A 20,441-nucleotide genomic window follows, 5' to 3' on the forward strand; every position below is an offset into this window, starting at 1 on the left:
GCATATCTGAGGTTATTGATATTTCTTCCAGCAATTTTAATTCCATCTTGTGCTTCTTCCAGCTCAGAGTTTCTCATGATGTACTCTGCATATAAGTTAAATAAGCAGGGTGACAATATACAGCCTTGATGTACTCCTTTTCCTATTTGGAAACAGTCTGTTGTTCCATGTCCAGTTCTAACTGTTGCTTCCTGACCTGCATACAGGTTTCTCAAGAAGCAGGTCAGGTGGTCTGGTATTCCCATCTCCTTCAGAATTTTCCACAGTTTATTGTGATCCACACAGTCAAAGGCTTTGGCATAGTCAATTGAGCAGTCAAAAATTGATGTTTTTCTGGAACTCTCTTGCTTTTTCGATGATCCAGCAGATGTTGACAATTTGATCTCTGGTTCCTCTGCCTTTTCTAAAACCAGCTTGAACATGCATCACTTTAACAACATCATTTTTAAGATTTGAAATAGTTCAGCTGGATTACATCATCTCCACTAGCTTTGTTCATAGTAATGCTTCCTGGGGTCCACTTGACTTCATACTCCAGGATATCTGGCTCTAGGTGAGTGACTACACCGTTGTGTTTATGTGGGTCATTAAAACCTTTCTTGTATAGTTCTTCTGTGTATACTTGCCACCTCTTCTTAATCGAGTGTGTATATGTGAATTCCAATCTCCCAATCCATCCCACCTTCTTCCTTCCTTGGTATCCATAAGTTTGTTCTCTATGTCTCCTCAGTTTCTTCTTTACAAAGAAGTTCATTTGCACTGTTTTTCTAGATTCCATGTATATATCTTAGTATATTTGTTTTCCCCTTTCTCACTCACTTCACTGTGTACAACAGATTGTAAGTCCATCCACCTGCATGCCTGCATGCTTGCTTAGTCACTCAGTCACGTCCAAATTTTTGTGACCCCATAGACCATAGTTTGTCAGGGTCTTCTGTCCATGAATTTTCCAAGCTAGAATATTAAAGTGGATTGTCATTTCCTACTGCAGAGATCTTCCCAACCCAGGGATCAAACAGCATCTCCTGTATCTTCTGCATTTGCAGGTAGAACATTTACCACTGAACCACCTGGGAAACACCTTTCACATGTCTGCAACTGGCATAATTTTGCTCCTATTTATGACTGGGGAATACTCTATTGTATATATGTACATCTTCTTTATCTGTTCCTCTGTTGATGGACATTTAGGTTGCTTCCATGTCCTGGCTATTGTAAATAGTGCTGCAATGAGCATGAGAGGAATGAATGTCAGAAAACCATATTTAAGAGATTGAAGATGAATGTTGATGAAGATAAATTTGAAGGTGGAATGAGAGAACCTAAACAGTCTTCATGAAGTGACAAGCATGTAACAGGAACTTCAACAAAAGTGACTTGAAACTATGGGGAACATGAAAAGGAGTTGACTAAAGAAGGGAATAAATGGAAATAGTAATATTTTCATTAGGGATATGAAAGTCTTTGTATGTGCCCACATCTGTGAGTACTTAAAGCTTGGAAAGAGGTTGGTTTTGGCAAAGGAAAATAAAGTAATAGAAAGCTGCATAGGTAGAAAATTAAGCAACAGTTCCAATGGGTCAGGGTGTTTGAGATGTCCAGTGATATCATATGATCCTTGTCTCTTGCTTCAAAGCCACAAATACCAAATTTAGAAAAAAAAAAAATGAATGTCATAATATGATAAAATAACACTTATTTATTAAGATACAAAGGGCTTCCCAGGTGGTGCTAGTGGTAAAGAACCTGCCTGCCAATGCAGGAGACATAAGAGTTACAGGTTCAATCCCTGGATTGGGAAGATCCCCTGGAGGAGGGCATGGCAACCCACTCCAGTATTCTTGCCTGGAGAATCCCAGGGACAGAGGAGCCTGGTGGTCTATGGTCTGTGGGATCACAATGAGTTGGACATTTCTAAAGCAACTAAGCATGCATGCATTGATACAAAAGTGAGCAAAATCTCTGTTTGTAAAACAGAAATAGATTCTGAGTAATTCTGGCTAAATAAATAAATAAAAATTTGATACCTGCATGATTTGGGGATAAAATTGAGTTATATCTGGAGTTTGACCGTATAATCTTCCTCTGGCTGTACTGTTTGCTTGCTGGGACACTGAGGTGCAGCAGAAAGAACCACTGAATTGTGCTCAGAAAACGTGGATTCACTGTTGGAGTTCACTTACCTTCTTCTGGCCTCAGTTTCTTAATCTGTCAAATGACTGGATTGCTTTAAGAGATTTCTTTTTTTTTTTTTTAATTTTATTTTATTTTTAAACTTTACAATATTGTATTAGTTTTGCCAAATATCAAAATGAATCCGCCACAGGTATACCTGTGTTCCCCATCCTGAACCCTCCTCCCTCCTCCCTCCCCATACCCTCCCTCTGGGTCGTCCCATTGCACCAGCCCCAAGCATCCAGTATCATGCATCGAACGAACCTGGACTGGCCACTCGTTTCATACATGATATTATACATGTTTCAATGCCATTCTCCCAAATCTCCCCACCCTCTCCCTCTCCCACAGAGTCCATAAGACTGTTCTATACATCAGTGTCTCTTTTGCTGTCTCATACACAGGGTTATTGTTACCATCTTTCTAAATTCATATATATGCATTAGTATACTGTACTGGTGTTTTTCTTTCTGGCTTACTTCACTCTGTATAATAGGTTCCAGTTTCATCCATCTCATAAGAGATTTCTTATGTCCATTTTCTGTGCAGTGATATCGGCTCATTATAAATTTAGTATTTTATTTCCTTGACTACAGAAGCTCTTCAAACACATTTAATTCTGTTGGGATCTTTTTCCTCATAGTGTTGACATTCTTTTGTGTAGCTGTGAATTCTTTGGTTAATTTAAAAGACTAAACATTGTCAGTCTAACACACAAGGCTCGCATCCCTCTCCATTCAGATGGTAATGGCAGTTGCCCTATACTCCTTTCCTGAGGCATCAGAAGGCAAATACCCCCTTTCAAGTTGGCAGCATGTGAGAATTTTGCTCTTGTTTTAAAATCTTAGCAAAAAGCATTTCCACTTCAGGTTTAATGATCTCAATGATGCTTATGTAGTCAGTAGCATTGCATGATACGCTACCATACTTTAGAGAAATAGTATACTTTGGCTGCTTAGTTTGTGCATCTCTAGATATTGATAGTGACATTTATGGGGATTATTTCTATACAAACTCACAGAAAATGGTCAAAATTCTGAACAAAGTGGCATATGTTTGCTAGCTTTGAAATTATTTGGTATTTGAGTGTTAATCTTAGAAGGCATAAATCCATGAAATAAAGTCTTTTTTCCAAACCATGCCCTGATTATCAAGAAAAGGACAGTCAGTGCCACATATCCTCAGGGATTTTATTATGTATCCTAATGCATTATTGGGAATTGAAAAGAAACATGAAATTTGTCCCAGTCTGGAGTTTAATTTTTAATCCATTTCATGTCTATTTTGATAGAAATCCACCTATGGTTCATTTCTTTTTCAGGGTAATGGTTTATTTATTTTTACAGTCACATACGCATGCACACACGCACACACACACACAAAAAGAGGTTTCTCAGCTGTGGTTTAAAAAAAAGTAAACACATAGATTTGGCCTACTTTTCATTTGATTAAGGCAGGCACACACCTACAAATATTCTAAGCTCCAATTTAGGTCACTGAACATTATCCAGTCAGTTCATCACAGCACTTTCCACTCATAGCATGCTTGTGGTATGAAGGCACATGTGTATGCATGCATGCATTTGGTGTTGGGGTGGGGGTTGTCCCTGATATGTGGAAATTGTAGCTTTAACAGACAACAGCAAAATATTGGTAGTGATTCAAGTCTAGAGAGATTATGTGTGTGTAGATATAGTGTAGACAGATAGATATAAAAGTGCAATTAATAAGGATCACAGTTATTTTATGGTGTCTTTTCCACGATCAGTGATTCCTAGAGCTCCCTGTTTTCCTCTTACCTTATCACTTCTGGCCTCTTATCTTTACCATTTAGGTCCTCTCCAACCCAGTTTCATCCTAACAGTCCTACTTTTCTCACTATGTACCTGCAACTATGGTTACCCCATTCCAAAATACTCCTCTAGTCAAGTGTTTTCTTCTCCAGGTTCTGGTGAGTGTGGATTTTGTGATTCCTTTGTTTTTAATAAAGATCACTGTGTGGGTTTCTTCCTAATTTGGGATTCTTATATACTTTAAGGGTTGCCTGTATAAGGAAAAAGAAGCATGGAAAAAATCCAACTTCAACTGGACACAGGAAGCAAAAATATGAATTATGAATGGCAATGACACAAATCATTTTTCTTTTGACATACATGTCTAAAAGCCTCTTATTTTTGGTACACATTTCCATTGATTTCTGAGTACAAATCACAGAACTAACTTTCCTTTAATATAATTTCTGCTTGTGATTTATAGCAATTCTGTGTGCTGAATTTCAAGCACCCATTACTGAAATACCATATGGACTGAATGCATATTTCAGTGTATTGATTTGTGCCAGAAACCTCTCTTCTGGAAGGTACTTCATTTATCTGAACAACTGATGCTGTCTCTAAAGAAATCTAGCACTTACTGAATTTGTATAAGGCCACTTAGTGAACCTTACTGTAGTTTTTTCATTGTGCTATACTTATACATGTGTCACAAATGTGTTTGACAACAGATTTTTCATAATGAGTTTTTATATTTTCATATTTTCCTCTTACAGGTAGCAAAATATGGGAATCAGGGAGGGAATCAAGACATTACATTTCAATCATTCATATACTTCTATATAAAATCTTTGATTTGGAACCAATATTAGGTAGAAGTTTTTCCTCTTTTTTTGACTCTATCATATATGCCAAAAATAAAATAAACCTTAATATTTTTTAACCTGAAATATATGTTTGTATATGAAATAAAATTATGAGAGCCAGTCATCTGTTAAATTTGAAATTCAACTACATCCCTTGGAATCTATTAATGTTAGGATTTGAGATAATCTGTCCTGGGCTTTTCTGTTATTTTCTTGGAATGTAATTTTTTTTTTTTTTCCACTTTCTACATCTACTGATTCTCCTTTATAGCTGATTCCTGTACTCCTTTGGTTTGTAATTTTTATATTGTGATCTCATTTCTACTTGGAAGAGTGGTCTTCATAGAAGTGTTAATGTGCTCTATTTTCTTCTGTTAATTCAAGAGACGTGTTGATGGTCTTGAATTATTTTGATATGACTTTTTCTGACTTCTAATAAGATTATATCAATAGTGCCTCTATTTCTATAGGTAAAGAGTTTCAATCTTAGCTTCATGAATCATTGCTGCTGCTGCTAAGTTGCTTCAGTCGTGTCCGACTCTGTGTGAGCTCATAGACGGCAGCTCACCAGGCTCCCCCATCCCTGGGATTCTCCAGGCAAGAACACTGGAGTGGGTTGCCATTTCCTTCCCCAATGTATGAAAGTGAAAAGTGAAAGTGAAGTCGCTCAGTCGTGTCCGACTCTTAGCGACCCCATGGACTGCAGCCTACCAGGCTCATCCGCCCATGGGATTTTCCAGGCAAGAGTAGTGGAGTGGGGTGCCATTGCCTTCTCCAGAATCATTGCTAGTAGTGTCCAAAGAGCACGGAGAAGCTCAAGTATGATTCAGATAAATAAAAAATGAACTCAAGTCAAACAATGATATGTTCATTGAAAAAAATAAAAAATGCTATTGGATATTATAGATATTGGATATTATATATGTAGCAAGAGCAGACAGATACCTAAAATAGCATCATAGGTATAGAAATACTGACTTTGAAAAAAATACTGTGAGAGTAATATACTGAGACAAGTTTACTATATAATATATAACCTTTGTAATAAAATCAGAAAGCCTAATATTATAATAATGTGCACTTATCCTGTTACATAGGTATATTCTAGAGTGAAGTAGAGACACATTTTAGAAAATTTATATTTAAAACAACTATGTCTAAGTTTTTGTCTAAGGAATTGTAGCCTCTGGCTCTCTTGATAAATACTGACTTTAAGGCCCTAATGTATTTGGGATATAATGAGTAGTATCCAAAAAACCCAGTCAATCCTAAAGGAAATCAACCCTGAATATTCAATAGATGGTCTGTTGTTGTAGCTGAAGCTCCAATACTTTGCCCACCTGAGGAGAAGAGCTGACTCATTGGAAAAAGACGCTAAGGCTGGGAAAGATTCAAGGCAAAAGGAAAAGGGGACAGCAGAGGATGAGATAGTTAGATAGCACCACTGACTCTATGGACATGAATTTGACCACACTCTGGGAGATAGTGGAGGACAGAGGAATCTGGCATGCTGTAGTCCATGGGGCCACAAAGAATCAGACATGACTTAGTGATTGAAGAATAACAGCATTAAAAAAAAAAAGTCTCTAATGAAGAAGATAAAAATACCAAAAATTGGGAAATTTCTTTTACTTAGAAGGAAATACTTTCAAAATAGAGTAAAAAGGAATAGGAAACATAATGTTCCATAAGACCTATTTTGTGTCAAGCTTGTGAGAATATTTTATGCTCTGTTTTTTTCTTTAATCGTCACAATCGTTTCTTTCTACACATGACAGAACTAACCCAAAGTCAAATATCAGTAAGCAATGGAGCCGATTTTTAAACTGGGCTCTTTCTAAAACCCCAAATCTCTGTTTCTCCTTGGAAGAAGTCAAAGTGTTAGTCACTCAGTCGTATCCGACTCTTTGCAACACCATGGAGTGTAGCCGGACAGTCTCCTCTGTCCATGGGATATCCCAGGTAACAATACTAAAGTGGGTTGCCATGCCCTTCTCCAGGAGAATCTTCCTGACCCAGGGATCAAACCCACATCTCCTGCATTGAGCTCAGATTCTTTACTATTTTTCTTTCATTTTTTAAAATCTAATATAGATGGTCCCCAAGTTATGATGTTTGACTTATGATTTTTCCACTTTATAGTGGTGTGAAAGTGATATGTAATCAGGCGAAACAGCTTCAATTTTTATCTTCTGTTGGGTTAGCAATATGTGGTATGGTATTCTCTCATGATTCTGGTCAGGGCAACCAGCCCGAGCTGCCAGTCAACCACACAGTCATGAGAGGAAACAACCAATACACGTAACTACCATTCTGTACCCATACAACCATTCTATTTTTCTCTTTCAGTATAGCATTCAGTAAGTTACCTGAGATACTCAGCCCTTTACTATAAAACAGGCTTTATGTTAGATGATTTTGTCCACCTGTAGGCTGATATTTCTGAGTATGTTTAAGGGAGACTATGCTTAGCTTTGATGTTTGGAGGCTAGTGTAGTATATGTCTTTTTAATTTATGGTATTTTCAATTTAAGGATGAGTTTATCGGTATGTAACCTCATACGTCTAAGAAGCCCTCTTCTAGTTTTTGGGGGGATTTGTGTGTGTGTGTTTAATAATTTATCACAGTATTACAGAAAAATAAGCAGAAGCTGATGAAAATTATTATTTTTAATTGGACTGAATCTCCAATTGACAGTGATGTAAAATTCTATTTTATTATAATTTTTGAGGATTCTGAATAGACAAGCAATTCAAGTATGAATTTCAATAGGAACACATTTGTAAATACAACACATATATCTTAGAATCATAGATGAGCAATATGGGTTGAAAAAAATTGCTTGTCATACATAGATTTTCTTAAGTGCTTTCTTGTAAATGGTGTTTCATTTGTTTTAGATTTTGCTGGTTCAGTTGAGTATAGTTCCAGCTGATCTAAAATTTTAAGAAAGAGATACCCAATTTGCACATATAATCATTTCCTTTGATGTCATAATATTTATATACATACAAAGAAACATGAGAAGCATCAGTAATGTTCCAGTCAGGACACTGATATAGTAAATTCCCTCTATTCTACTGCCAATGTTACTCTTACTGTTTTGGTTCCGAGATCTAAGCCCCACTTCTGGGTAGATTACAGATAGTTTGCTACCCTATACTTGGTTCAATAATAATAAATATTCTTCTGATTCCTCCACAACAACAAATTCTTCTAAGTATCTAACCCAAATTTCACAAGCCAAAAATCATGAGAGACAAAACAGTGTCCTCTTATTATAAATATAATGATACAATCCCAATGAATACTTATTGTCTGGTTAGTTTTTCCAGGAACTGAACTGGAGTTTATATGGGATAGGTATTTTATTCCTTGCAACAGTGTTCAGGTTTCCTAACTTTACAGATGAGCAAATGAAGAATCTGAACTTCGATAAGGTTAAGTAACTTAAAATAGCGGTGATGATGGTGGTGAAGTCGCTAAGTTGTGTCTGACTCTTGTGTCCGCATAGACTGCAGCTGGCCAGGCTCCTCTGTCCATGGGATTCTCCAGGCAAGAATACTGAAGTGGGTTGCCATTTCCTTCTCCAGCAGATCTTCCCAACCCAGGGATCAAACCTGGGTCTCCTGCACTGCAAGCAGATTCTTTACTGACTGAACTACCAGGGAATTGCTATTAATATGTAAATAAGAAGAGATAGATAGTAGCACTGGTGTTTGAATTAGGTGTTCTGATTTTTTCTTTTGCTAATACTTTAGTTATTGAATGGAAAGAATTTTTTCCCTGAATATATACTTCAGACTTTCTAGTTTATTTATTTATTTTAGGTGTATTTTGGCTGTACTGGGTCTTCATTTCCTGTACTGGTTCTCTAACTGCCCCATGGGGGCTCTGTCTGACAGTACACAGGATCCTAATTCTGGACCAGGGGATCAAAACCATGTGCCCTGTAACGGAAGGCAAATTCCTAACCATTGAACCACCAGGGAAGTCCCTGAATCGGGCTTTTTAATGCTGGAACTCATATCCTAAATAAATTTGTTTACCAATTTCCAATTTCTTTACTGTGAAAAAAAAAAAATAAAGCTTAGAATAAGATACAAAATTCTTCATATTCTACCACCATTTAGAGGTAGCCACTCTTATTTCAACACAATAAGAATGTCTTTACTATGCATTGATGTTTATGCCTTCTGTGTATATGTATCCAATAGAATTGTGTGTATTTTACCACAAAACATGTTTAAGTGTGTTTATAGAACCATTATTTATAATCTTAAAGTGGAAACAACCTAAATATCATCAATAGTTGAACAATTAAGTCATTGTATATTCATATATTGGAATCCTGCATGATAATGAAAATAAACTGCTGCCATATATATCATCATGGTTGATTCTCAAACATAATATTGAGTAGAAAAAGCCAAACACAAAATCAAACATCCTCTATGATTCATTTATTTAAACTCCAGAAATAAACAAGTCAATCTGTAGTGTTTGAAGTCTGGTAATAAAGGCATGGTGGCTCAGACGGTAAAGCGTCTGTCTACAATGCGGGAGACCTGGGTTTGATCCCTGGGTCGGGAAGATTCCCTGCAGAAGGAAATGGCAACCCACTCCGGTACTCTTGCCTGGAAAATCCCATGGAGGAGGAGCTTGGTGCAGGCTACTGTCCATGGGGTCGCAAAAAGTCGGGCACGACTGAGAAACTTCACTTCTTCTTCTTCTAATAAAGGCATGGGGTTTCCTTGGTGGCTCAGCGCTAAAGAATCTGCCTGCCAATGCAGGAGACACAGGTTTGATCCCTGGGTCATGAAGATCCACTGGAGAAGGAAATGACAACCCGACTTTAGTATTCTTGCGTGGGAAATCCTATGGACAGAAGAGCTGGCAGGCTACAGTCCCTGGGGTCACAAAGAGTAGAACATGACCTACAGCCTAAACAGCAACAAAGAAGGGCATGAACTGAAATGGTGGTGGTGAGAATGAAAAAGAGAGTAAAACTAAACAAGAACATGAAAATACGTGTGTATGTGGTTAAAAAAGAGAAAGAGAAGCTAAGATTAACTCTGCAGTTTTAAATTGGCAAAAAGCAGGAGTGATAAAAGTTGGGAAAACCAGAAGGGCGGCATATATGGTATAAATATTGACTTGAATGCTGTGACTCATTGGTGGCAATGGGATGTCTAGATGGGAAGCCCCCATGAAGGCTGAAGCCATGGTAATGGATAAAATTGCCAAAGAAAAGGCAGACATAATAATAAGACAAATACAAGATCTTGGACAATTCTTGTTTTCTGAGTTGGGAAGAATAAAGAAGTAAAAAATAAGGAATATAAGAGTTATTAGAGAAATATTGGACATAATAACTGGAAGAAAGAGAAAAAACAGGAGGAGTGTTTGAGGAATGGCATTGTACAAGTTCATTACGATATTCACAAGCTGACTCTGTGCCAAACCTCTCAAATCTGCACACAAATAATATTTTATGGAATAAATACCATTATTATTCCCATTTACAGATGAGAGAACTGAGGTCCAGAAAGATTAAGTAATTTGCTACTTTTCTCAAGAACACATAGTTAGCTAGTGGCAAAGTCTTGATTTGAATCTAATCTCTTTAGCTCTAGAACTCAAGTTTTTATTTCACATTGCAATAAAAAAGAAGCAGAAAATTACATTGTTTTGGAAGGCAGCAAACAGTTTAATGAGAGAAAGATTTTCAATCATTAAATAATTTCAAAATCAAGTCACATTAATTGAGACTTTATAACCTTGTTTGATAATCATCAAATTGACCTCAGGCTTCCTCTGCAACAGATGTAAGAAAGAGAATAAGTGAATGATAATGGGAATATTTTGAAATAAGAGGAAAGTGTTCATATCAGATATTTTATAAGGTTCCTCAACCCTGTCCCCTCTTATCTCCACTAGAAGCTTACACATGAATCATTCCCCTCCCCGTACACTCCTTTCTTAAGTATTCAACTTTGGCAAAGTCTCTTTGATACTGAAACATTCTCTTGCAGTTCTAGTATCCACTTCATGATCTCCCAGACTTGCTTTAATCCCCTTACTTCTGGGAGTAGTATTCAAAGCTCAAGTGTATGTCAAATTCTTCCCTTTTTCCTATCATTTGAATTGTTGGGGCAAGGGAGGTGGGCTCCATTGGAAAAATGAGTGAGTATTATGAATATAAGTCTTGATTTTAGTGAAAGAGTAGAACTTTATGGACAAGTTGAGTTCATTCACAGTAGAAAAGAGGATGTGCCGAGAAAATTAAGAAAATTTTATGGGGAACATTGTACTACATACTGGGATACTTGCCCTTGAGTAGAAACTAGGGAGAGAAGAGGTAAATAGAACAGAATTTGCTATAGAGGAAATTTCATGTTAATTGGGGGACTATATAAAGAATAGACAGAGATTGCAGTTGAAATATTTACTTGTTAGTAACACTTTCTCAAACTCCTACCAAGCAGCCAGATCCTACAGCTCTAATAAGGGGAGACTGAAGAAAGAGACCCTTGAACAAAGCCAGGGATGCAGGACACCAGGAATATGTGAACTTGAAAAACATTATACATTATGGATTTTCTTGTTATATAGAATCACAATTTTCTCAATAATACTTAAAGGCTCATTTTTCAACCACAAAACTTTCTCCTTCCACCTCTTCCTACTGTTCATTCAGTTTATTTATTTCATTGAATGGTACCAAAGCTCAGTGTTTATTTAAGCCTGATGTTCTAAGACATCTACTTCAGAGTTAGAGACAATAAAATGTCTGGTTTCTGCTGTCCCAACCCCAAATCAAGGAAATTGTGTGAAAAATGATTGGTCCTTTCTTTGCAGTGGCAATTTTCAGAGAATAATATGTTTTAAAAATCTTCTTAAGTGTGTGAACATTCTCCTTGAAATCCTGCTTTAGTTATTCAATCTTCTCAATATATTCCACTCCTCTAAATAAAATGCAAAGGTAAATTTTACATTAGCACTTTGTATTTCAAACCAAAGTTAACCTAAGAATGCATTTTTGAATGCATTTTGAAAAGAATAGCAAAATTAGATGGAAATTTGCTAGATTTTTTTTTAGAACAAACAGATTAAACAAGCAAAAAATATGCAAAGCTGTAGCGCTAGCAATATATTAGCAAATTAAGAATTATCTCAAGAAAGAGAAAAGCCAAAGAACAAACATCAATACAATTTTCAAAAGCTACATTAAAAACTATTTCAGTATTAGAAGAAAAAAACTTAGATCATGACAATGATGAAAATGAGTGAAAATGCCTTTTTATAGCAACTATCTCCCTAGAGTAATGGGATAAAAATTCAATTTTGAACCAACCATATTAAAGTATTTCAGAGGGTATGGTAATTTATGGCTTTATTTTGCTTTAGTTTAACATTGCATAAACCCAAACTGTAACTTTGCTAAAACATAGATCCTAAATTTACAATTTTATTAATTGAAACTGAAGCATATTTACCCAGGCTAATGCTATAAAACATGCCCTGGAGCAAGACACTGCCTGTAAAATTTGTTTCAAGCCTTGTCTGTCTACATAGTTTCTTCAAGGTTAAAGAAATTCTAAGATTTTCTTTTTTTCTTCTACTGGTGTGTTAGATGGAGGTTGTTGCTTTGCCTGTAACTTCTCTAGTGATTGGTAACACTCAAAAAATCTGAGAATCTAACACCTTAATCATTCCTCTTGAAGAAATCTTTGCAATTCCCCATGTTGCACAGTTATAATTTAGGGAAAAAATAAAAATCAAATAAAATGAGCAGAATAATATTAAGTTGCAAATACATTGCAAATCTGTTGTAGTATCTCCTTTTCCTGAAATGTATAGTTCAAGGAAAAACAATATCATAGAGCCATTTTTTTTTAAGCTGTAATCTGTGGGTTTTAGATTTTGAAAGGAATTGAGAAGAAATGAAAGAGAGTGGTTGTTGTAAGAAATGCTTGACACTGGAATAATAAAGTGCTGGTTGAAGTTGAAAAATCTTAGAATGCCACTGGGATGTTTTTGTGAATACAGACATACTGGAGAAACATAGTTTGATGGGCTCTAAACCAGGGGTCCCCAACCCCTGGTACTGATGAGTGTGCTGTTAAGAATTGGGCTTAAGCAGGAGGTGAGTAGTGATCAGCAAGTGAAGCCTTTTCATTTACAGCTGCTCCCCATCATTCACATTACCACCCGAGCTCTTCCTCCCGTCAGGTCAGTGGCAGCATTAGGTTCTCATAAGTGCCTGAACCCTACTGTGAACTGCACGTGCAAGGATCTAGGTTGCATGCTCCTTATGAGAATCTAATGCCTGATGATCTGAGGTGAACCTGAGGTGAAGATGCTAGCACTGAGGAGCAGATGCAAATACAGTTTATCATTAGCAGAGAGGCTTGACTTCACAGAGACCATGATAAATCAACTGCTTGCAGACTCGTATCAAAACTCTATTAGTGAGTGGCAAGTGACAATTGTTTAATTACTCAATTATATATTGCAATGTAATAATAATAAAAATAAAGTACACAATAAATGTAATGCGCTCAAATCATCCTAAAACCACCCCTACCCCGATCCGTGGAAAAACGGTCTTCCACAAAACCAGTCTCTGGTTCCAAAAATTGTTGGGGACCACTGCTCTAAAGCATAAGGCAGATCGAATGGGAGTCAATTTTGTTCATTAGGATACCTAGCACAGAATGTGGCATTAAGCAGAGACTTGATAAAGACCCAGTTAAATCTTCCTCTCCAGCTAAAGGTTACAGAGTTCAGTTCAGTTCAGTTGCTCAGTCACGTCCAACTTTTTGCGACCTCGTGAACTGCAGCACGCCAGGCCTCCCTGTCCATCACCAGCTCCCGGAGTTTACTCCTGGAGTTTACAGAATTTGATTGTGATTTGTCTTCAGTTCTCACTCTTCATGTTGGGCTTTCTTAGCCTCTAGCCTAAACCTTCTACTCTTTGCTACTGACATGCTGTCTAATTTCCATATCTTGGATACCATCTCTATGATTCCATTCCCAATGTGTGTTTCTAGCCCTAACCTTCCCACAGAACCATGGACTTCCGCATTCAACTTCCTAGTTGACATTTATACTCACAAAACTAAGGAAAACCTCAGCCTAATATGATTAAAATAGAGGTACTAGTTATTTATGACTGAAATAAAATTTGTTTGTATTTCAGAACAAAAAAGTTCTAATAAAACCTAATATTTACCCTTTATTTTTTTTTTAACAAAATCTGTTCTGGGCTTTGGCCCAGGGCTCTTTCGGGATGTATGTACTGAGGCTCAGTCACAACAGTTCCATTTCACTCTTGGTTCCTTCCCCTGTTACCATCATCTTCTGTTACTGAAGCTCACGTCCTTCACTTGCTCATTACTGATATAAGAAATATGAACTGGAGTTTTGGTAGGAAGAAAAGGAAATGCTAAGAGAAAATCTAATGAAACTAGAAAGGAGAATTACTCTGACCACCTATGTATCTGTATCTGTATATGCATGTGTGTGTGTGTATGTGTATATAAGATAAAGATACATATGTATGTAGTATATAAGCATGCATGTGTTTCAGTGATATTATTGGAACTCAGGAATTTAACTGCTAAAATAATTTTCTATGCCCAGAGTGGGTACCTATTTGCATTTGTTTTCATAATTATTTCTATAATTGGTTCTACAAGTAAATATAGAAATAGCTGGCTTATTCCTACTTTCTGTTTAGTATGGATATACAGAGACGGCAATAATACATATTTAATTTATTCTTCACTTCATTTTTTAACAAATCATATGATCACAATATTGGAATGATATCTAGTTTAGTATTCTGTTCCTGTACTCAGACACTGGGGTTCTTTTATAGAAAATAGATACCCTTTATGAGAATTAAATGGTCAAATATAGAGAGGTAGATGCTAATTGTAAATGCTATTTGAATAAATTTGCATATGAAAAATCTTCAGAAAACTTCTTTTAAGCCATAAAAAGCACATAGGTGCATGTTCTATCCATAAACCACCTTATTTGGAATGACTCCATTTTCATACTTATGCCAGCAACTCTAGAATCAAAACAAAAATTCTAAAGTTTTTGATAGGATCTTTTGTCTTCTTCATCAGTTGGTTATACACTTAGTAAGTTATCTATTTTATCTGGAAGGATTCCTATATTTTGTGGATGCCATTCTCAGGACCTAATCAAAATGCAGAAGGAAGAGAGAGGGAAATGGAAAATATATTTGGAAAAAAAAGGAATATAGAAAATATGGATCAATAAAGGTAGTGAATTAATTACATGAACATGTTAGAAAATACAGGTCATTGAAAATATAATTTGCTACTAGAATTAGAGGTTTTGATTTGTCCTGTTCTTTGGCAATTCCAGTCATGTGAAAGAAAATATTTAAGTATCCCGGGGACAGATAGCAATTAAGCATTCCCTAATAAACATTTATTTTAATGGGATTTTCTTTGCTAAATTTTGGTTGCCTTTTGAGTGAAATAGGAGACTAACATCAGATCATTGTTCTCAGGAAGCCGTTTATCCCTATAGTCCCTAGTCCAGCTATGTTTGCATTACATCTGGCACAGAAGAACAATGCAACAATAAATTCCAGGCTGCTTACCAAAGACATTTATTTAAAAAAAATATATATATGTATATATATTTATGTATTTGTTTTTGGCTGAACTGAACCTTTGTTGCTGCATGGACTTTTTTTAGTTGCAGAGAACGGGGTGTACTCTAGCTGTGCACACTGCTCACTGGTGTCTTCTCCTGTTGTGGAGCAGGGGCCCTAGGGCACATGAGCTTCAGGAGTTGCATTGTGAGGGCTCAGCTGTTGTGGGTTTTGGGCTCTAGAGCATAGGTTCAGTAGTTGTAGTACATGGGCTTAGTTGTTCCTCAGCATATGGGTTGTTCCTGGATCAGGGATTGAACCTGTGTCTCCTGCGTTGGTAGATGGATTTCTCATTGCTGAGCCACCAGGGAAGCCCACCACTGACATTTCTCTGTTTCTTTATCTACTAGTGATAGCCCTAACCAATCAGTGTGTACAGTCCACACTCTTATTTTTTTAAGAAAATCTAAGTCATAGGTTTACAGATATTAATAATTATATCTAAACTCAATTAAATGAAATTTTTATTAATAATATTAACATTATTAATATTTCTAAAGTTGCTTCCATAATGATATCTGATTTACTCATGTTAAAACACTTTGGTAACTTTGACTCTTATAGGGGACCGTGTCTACTATTGACCTGGTGGTAGACTCAGACTATCAGTACGTGTTCAATTACTGAGTATTATTCTATTTTAGGAGCTTTGCTGAATCACAAATTTAAATCTATATATATGCATATATATTTCTTAATTATGTGTTATATCATTGTTCTTCCTGTGAGAAGAACTGTAGAGCGTTGAAATAACACATAATTCTGAAGATGAAATATCAGTCTAGATTTAGGTACAAATCATCTAATATAGTTCTTCCTCTCACCAAATTAAGAAACATTGCTCTTATTTTGGGAGAAGGAAATGGCAACCTACTCCATTATTCTTGCTTGTAGAATCCCATGAACAGGGGAGCCTGGTGGCTGCTGTCCATAGGGTTGCACGGAGTTGAACATGACTGAAGCAGCTTAGCATGCACGCATGCATTGGAGAAGGCAATGGCAACCTACTCCAGTACTCTTGCCTGGAAAATCCCACGGGCAGAGGAGCCTGGTAGGCTGTTTGTAGTCCATGGGGTCGCTAAGAGTCGGACAGGACTGAGCAACTTCACTTTCACTTTTCACTTTCATGCATTGGAGAAGGAAATGGCAACCCACTCCAGTATGCTTGCCTGGAGAATCCCAGGGGCAGGGGAGCCTGGTGGGCTGCCATCTATGGGGTCGCACAAGTCGGACACGACTGAAGTGACTTAGCAGCAGCAGCTGTTATTTTAAATATCCACATTAAAATCTTTACATTGATAACTTAGGTTTAATTATTCAACTCAATATTTTTTTCTGGATGTTTAATATATGAAAGCAATAAGAAAACTGTTAATAAGACAGATGTGTAGCCAAGTTATAATCATCTAGGAAGGAAAAAAAAAACCTGATAGGAGCAGTTGCATGGAATTGTTTGTCAACATTTTGAAGCTGAAAGTGATTATGAATCCAAAAGGAGAATAAAGAACAAGACATTGTGAATGTGTAAAAGTGAAGTTGCTCAGTTGTGTGCGACTCTTTGCAGTTCCATGGACTGTAGCTTACCAGGCTCCCCCATCTATGAAATTTTCCAGGCAAGAGTACTGGAGTGGGTTGCCATTTCCTTCTGCAAGGAATCTTCCTGACCCGCAGATCAAACCTGGGTCTCCCACGTTGCAGGCAGACACTTTACCCTCTGAGCCACGAGGGAAGCCCCTTTTTCACAATCTGATCTGACATAATTAACTTGGCCAGGAGTAAAAAGTTACCAACAAAGTAATGTTGTCATTTCATTGTACATAAAGAGATTTTTTTTTCCCCCTAAGAATCTGCTACTAATGTCATTCTTGCTGTAGGGGTCACCATGTTAATTGTTCAAGGCAAATGTGTCACTGTTCTTTAAAATACTAATTTCAAACATATACTGTATTAATAGAGGTCCAGTAGTATTATCACCTTTCTGTACAGAATTCAAACCTTCAAATAAGATGTTTTTAAATTTTTAAAAAGAGAAAATATTCCCATATGGTACAAAAAGAATTTAACAACTTGCCTAAAATGTCATTTATCAATAGAGGAAATTTCCTTCAACTTTAATTCCTTAATTTTTTTTGTCATGAAACTAAAGTGTTTAATTCATAATGGTATCACTAGTCCTTCAAAATTAAAACTTTATTAGCAGAAACAGGTGCAATACAACTAGTCTTTAAATGATGAGAGATAGCCATAAATTACAAAATATGGGGGGAACACTTAGATTAATTCCTTCTCTGGGCATTAAGACAAGCTTCATGGAGGAGATGCTAATTGAAGTGGAACTGAAGAATGAGTAGAAAGAATATTGAGGCAGAGGAAAAGGGAAAAATTAAAATATTGTTAAATAAAACATTTGTGTTTAAAATAGGGTGTGAAAAAAGGCACCAGTGTCTGTGATAGATAAACTTGAAAAAGAGAATGAGGGTGCATTGGAGAGTTTTGGGGGAAAATTTTAGGTAGACTAGGAGCAACTGATGGAACCCTGCTAGACACTGGGACAAATACTTTAGCTTTTTTTTTTTTTTTCTGTATAGACAATAGAGAGGTTTTTTGAGCTCAGCAAAGGGATTTATATGGCAGTCTCAGAGCTGTATATTAGGATGTGTGTCATGACTGCATTCATGCCAGAACTAAGATTGTATTATTCAAAAGACTTTGTATTTCTGCCTACTTTTAAATGTGAATACCAGAAGAAAACATTGTGAAATATACATATGCCAGTATGCATATGCAAAAGATATTGAAAGAAAGCAATTATCTAATTTGGATGTAGAATAGTAGGGATGCAATGCTTTCATCTGAAATAATGAAATGATTTAGATCAGACAAGGTATTTTCATTGCTTATTTAATTTTGATTCTGTAGATATATTCACAGTATGTGTTTTAAGACAATTTGAATGTTTTTGGAAGTTTTTATGATTGCAATATCAAAATATGTTTTTGTTGTTTCAGATGATGGTGCCTATGAATTAACTAAACTGCTGTGGTAAGTTGGTTTTTCTCTTTTCAAATCTATAGTGAATGTTTTTCATTCTAAGATTCAAAATGATTTATGTCCATATAAAACCTACAAAAATGTGAGCACTTAAATGGACTGAAAGGCATGTTCTGGAGTAGGCTACATTGTTTTTTCCAGGGATATAACCCTTCCCTTTTTTCTTCTGATTGGAACCAAAATTAGAACTCAAAGAACCTCTTGTACACTTATACCAGGAGCCTAGGAAAGGCTACTATTTTCCAAATGTTTTCCATTTCACTTTTGCCATCTGTTTGCCCAGGATGATCCTGAGAAAACATGCTAATATTCATGCTATCAAAGACAGTGCAATGTATTTTAAAGACACAATTTTTAAGAGGAAGTTAAAATTATATAGAAATTTGATAAGAAGAACCAGATGTTTCTCCCCCCCCTGCCCTGTAATTCATGGAGGTGTTAATGAACTTAGTCATAATATGCAGGCTGATTCTCATTTTTCCAGTTTCATAGCTGATTAAATCCAACTTTGTTTTAGTTGAATCATTGTATCGGAAAGCAGAATTTTTCTTTGTTACAAATGCACTGTGGCTCCTTGTGGGGATTTCTCCTGAGTAATGCTATATGTGGCAGAAGGAAACATGGTACAAAATTTGTGCAAAATAATAGTAATAATAAAATGTAGGCTACAGTGGTGTGCTCTCAAGAAACAAAAGTTAGAGTTCTCTGCAATATATTAGATTTTTTAAGATGTTTTGTTTCTTCTGTTCTTTTCCAATGAAAACAAAGAATTTAGTTTTCAATTGCATTATGTCAATGGAGAGGTTTGTTTTCATAGATGCTTCACTTATTCATACTCTTATTCAAAATCTCTCAAATTAGAAAAGTAGTAAGTAGCCTGTTAGTGTCTAAATCTTTAGAACGAATACTATAGTGTTTCTATTAAAAATGAAGCACTCAATCATTACTGCACAGATAAGTATTTTTGTTTTTGCTACTATTCTTAAAAGATGTAAATACTGAAAAAGAATTAATATCTTAACTTCCATAATTGCCTTGGATTATTATGATTGTTCATTGAACACTAAGATGAGTGGGTGTGGTTTGCATCAATCTAATTCATCTCTGAGAAATTGGTACCCTTTTATTTCTATCTTGGAAGAACAAACTCAACATGTTTGTGTGTTTTTGCAATACTGAGGAGCTGGTATGTTCATGGACTCTTTGCATTGTCAGACTTATAAGAAGATTTTGCATCAGGTCATTACCTATTTGACTTCTTTGAGAGTTTATTAGTTTAGAGTTGATGGAGAAGTTTCACTATTTTTTTTTCCCTTCTTGCAATAAAGAAAGAAAATAATAAAACAGAACCTTTGTATCACATCCTGCCTCTACCCATAGATTCAACTTCTTGGTAAATTAAGACTTAGTCAAAGAGCCAAGTGATTGGGAGGGGGATAATAAGAAGTTTGGAGTTGCAAGAAAAGTTTACAAATATTTTGGAAAAAAAAGAGGAATGGGCAACTGTATGGGATGCTGTATGGGGTGGGATTTAGGGAAGAACAAATATTGGAGGAAAAAATTTGTGAGTCCTACTGTATAATATATCAATGTCTCTCAAACTTGGATGTGCCTAGGAACCACTTGGGCTATCTTGTTAAAATGTAGATTCTAATCAGGTAAATCTACACTAAAACTCAAAAATTTGCATTCCCAGGTAATGCTAAAGCTGCCAGTTCAAGAACTAGCAACAATTTTACAAAGAATTCTCTTTGTTTACTCCCTACTCAAGAATTTCAGTCAAAACATTACTTTTCAAGTATTTGATTTGGATTTATTAGTGCTCTTACTTCACTGTTTAAAGATCAATTTTAAGATTACAGGGGGAAAATACC

The 20,441-nt window shown here is 36.1% G+C and overlaps 1 protein-coding gene across 42 annotated transcripts in view; it reads left to right on the top strand.

Annotated features, from left to right (window-relative positions):
- PTPRD (protein tyrosine phosphatase, receptor type D) overlaps positions 1-20,441 on the top strand; it is a 2,534,232-nt gene that overhangs the window by 1,369,609 nt on the left and 1,144,182 nt on the right. For all 42 annotated transcript variants that reach the window (XM_027549289.1, XM_027549255.1, XM_027549273.1 and 39 more), the window contains exon 8: positions 18,525-18,558. The gene's annotated coding sequence lies outside the window, so the exon portion shown is untranslated. The remainder of the gene's footprint in view (positions 1-18,524; positions 18,559-20,441) is intronic.

The sequence above is a fragment of the Bos indicus x Bos taurus genome, chromosome 8 (assembly GCF_003369695.1).
Source record: "Bos indicus x Bos taurus breed Angus x Brahman F1 hybrid chromosome 8, Bos_hybrid_MaternalHap_v2.0, whole genome shotgun sequence".
In the NCBI taxonomy this organism is placed as follows: Eukaryota; Metazoa; Chordata; class Mammalia; order Artiodactyla; family Bovidae; genus Bos; species Bos indicus x Bos taurus.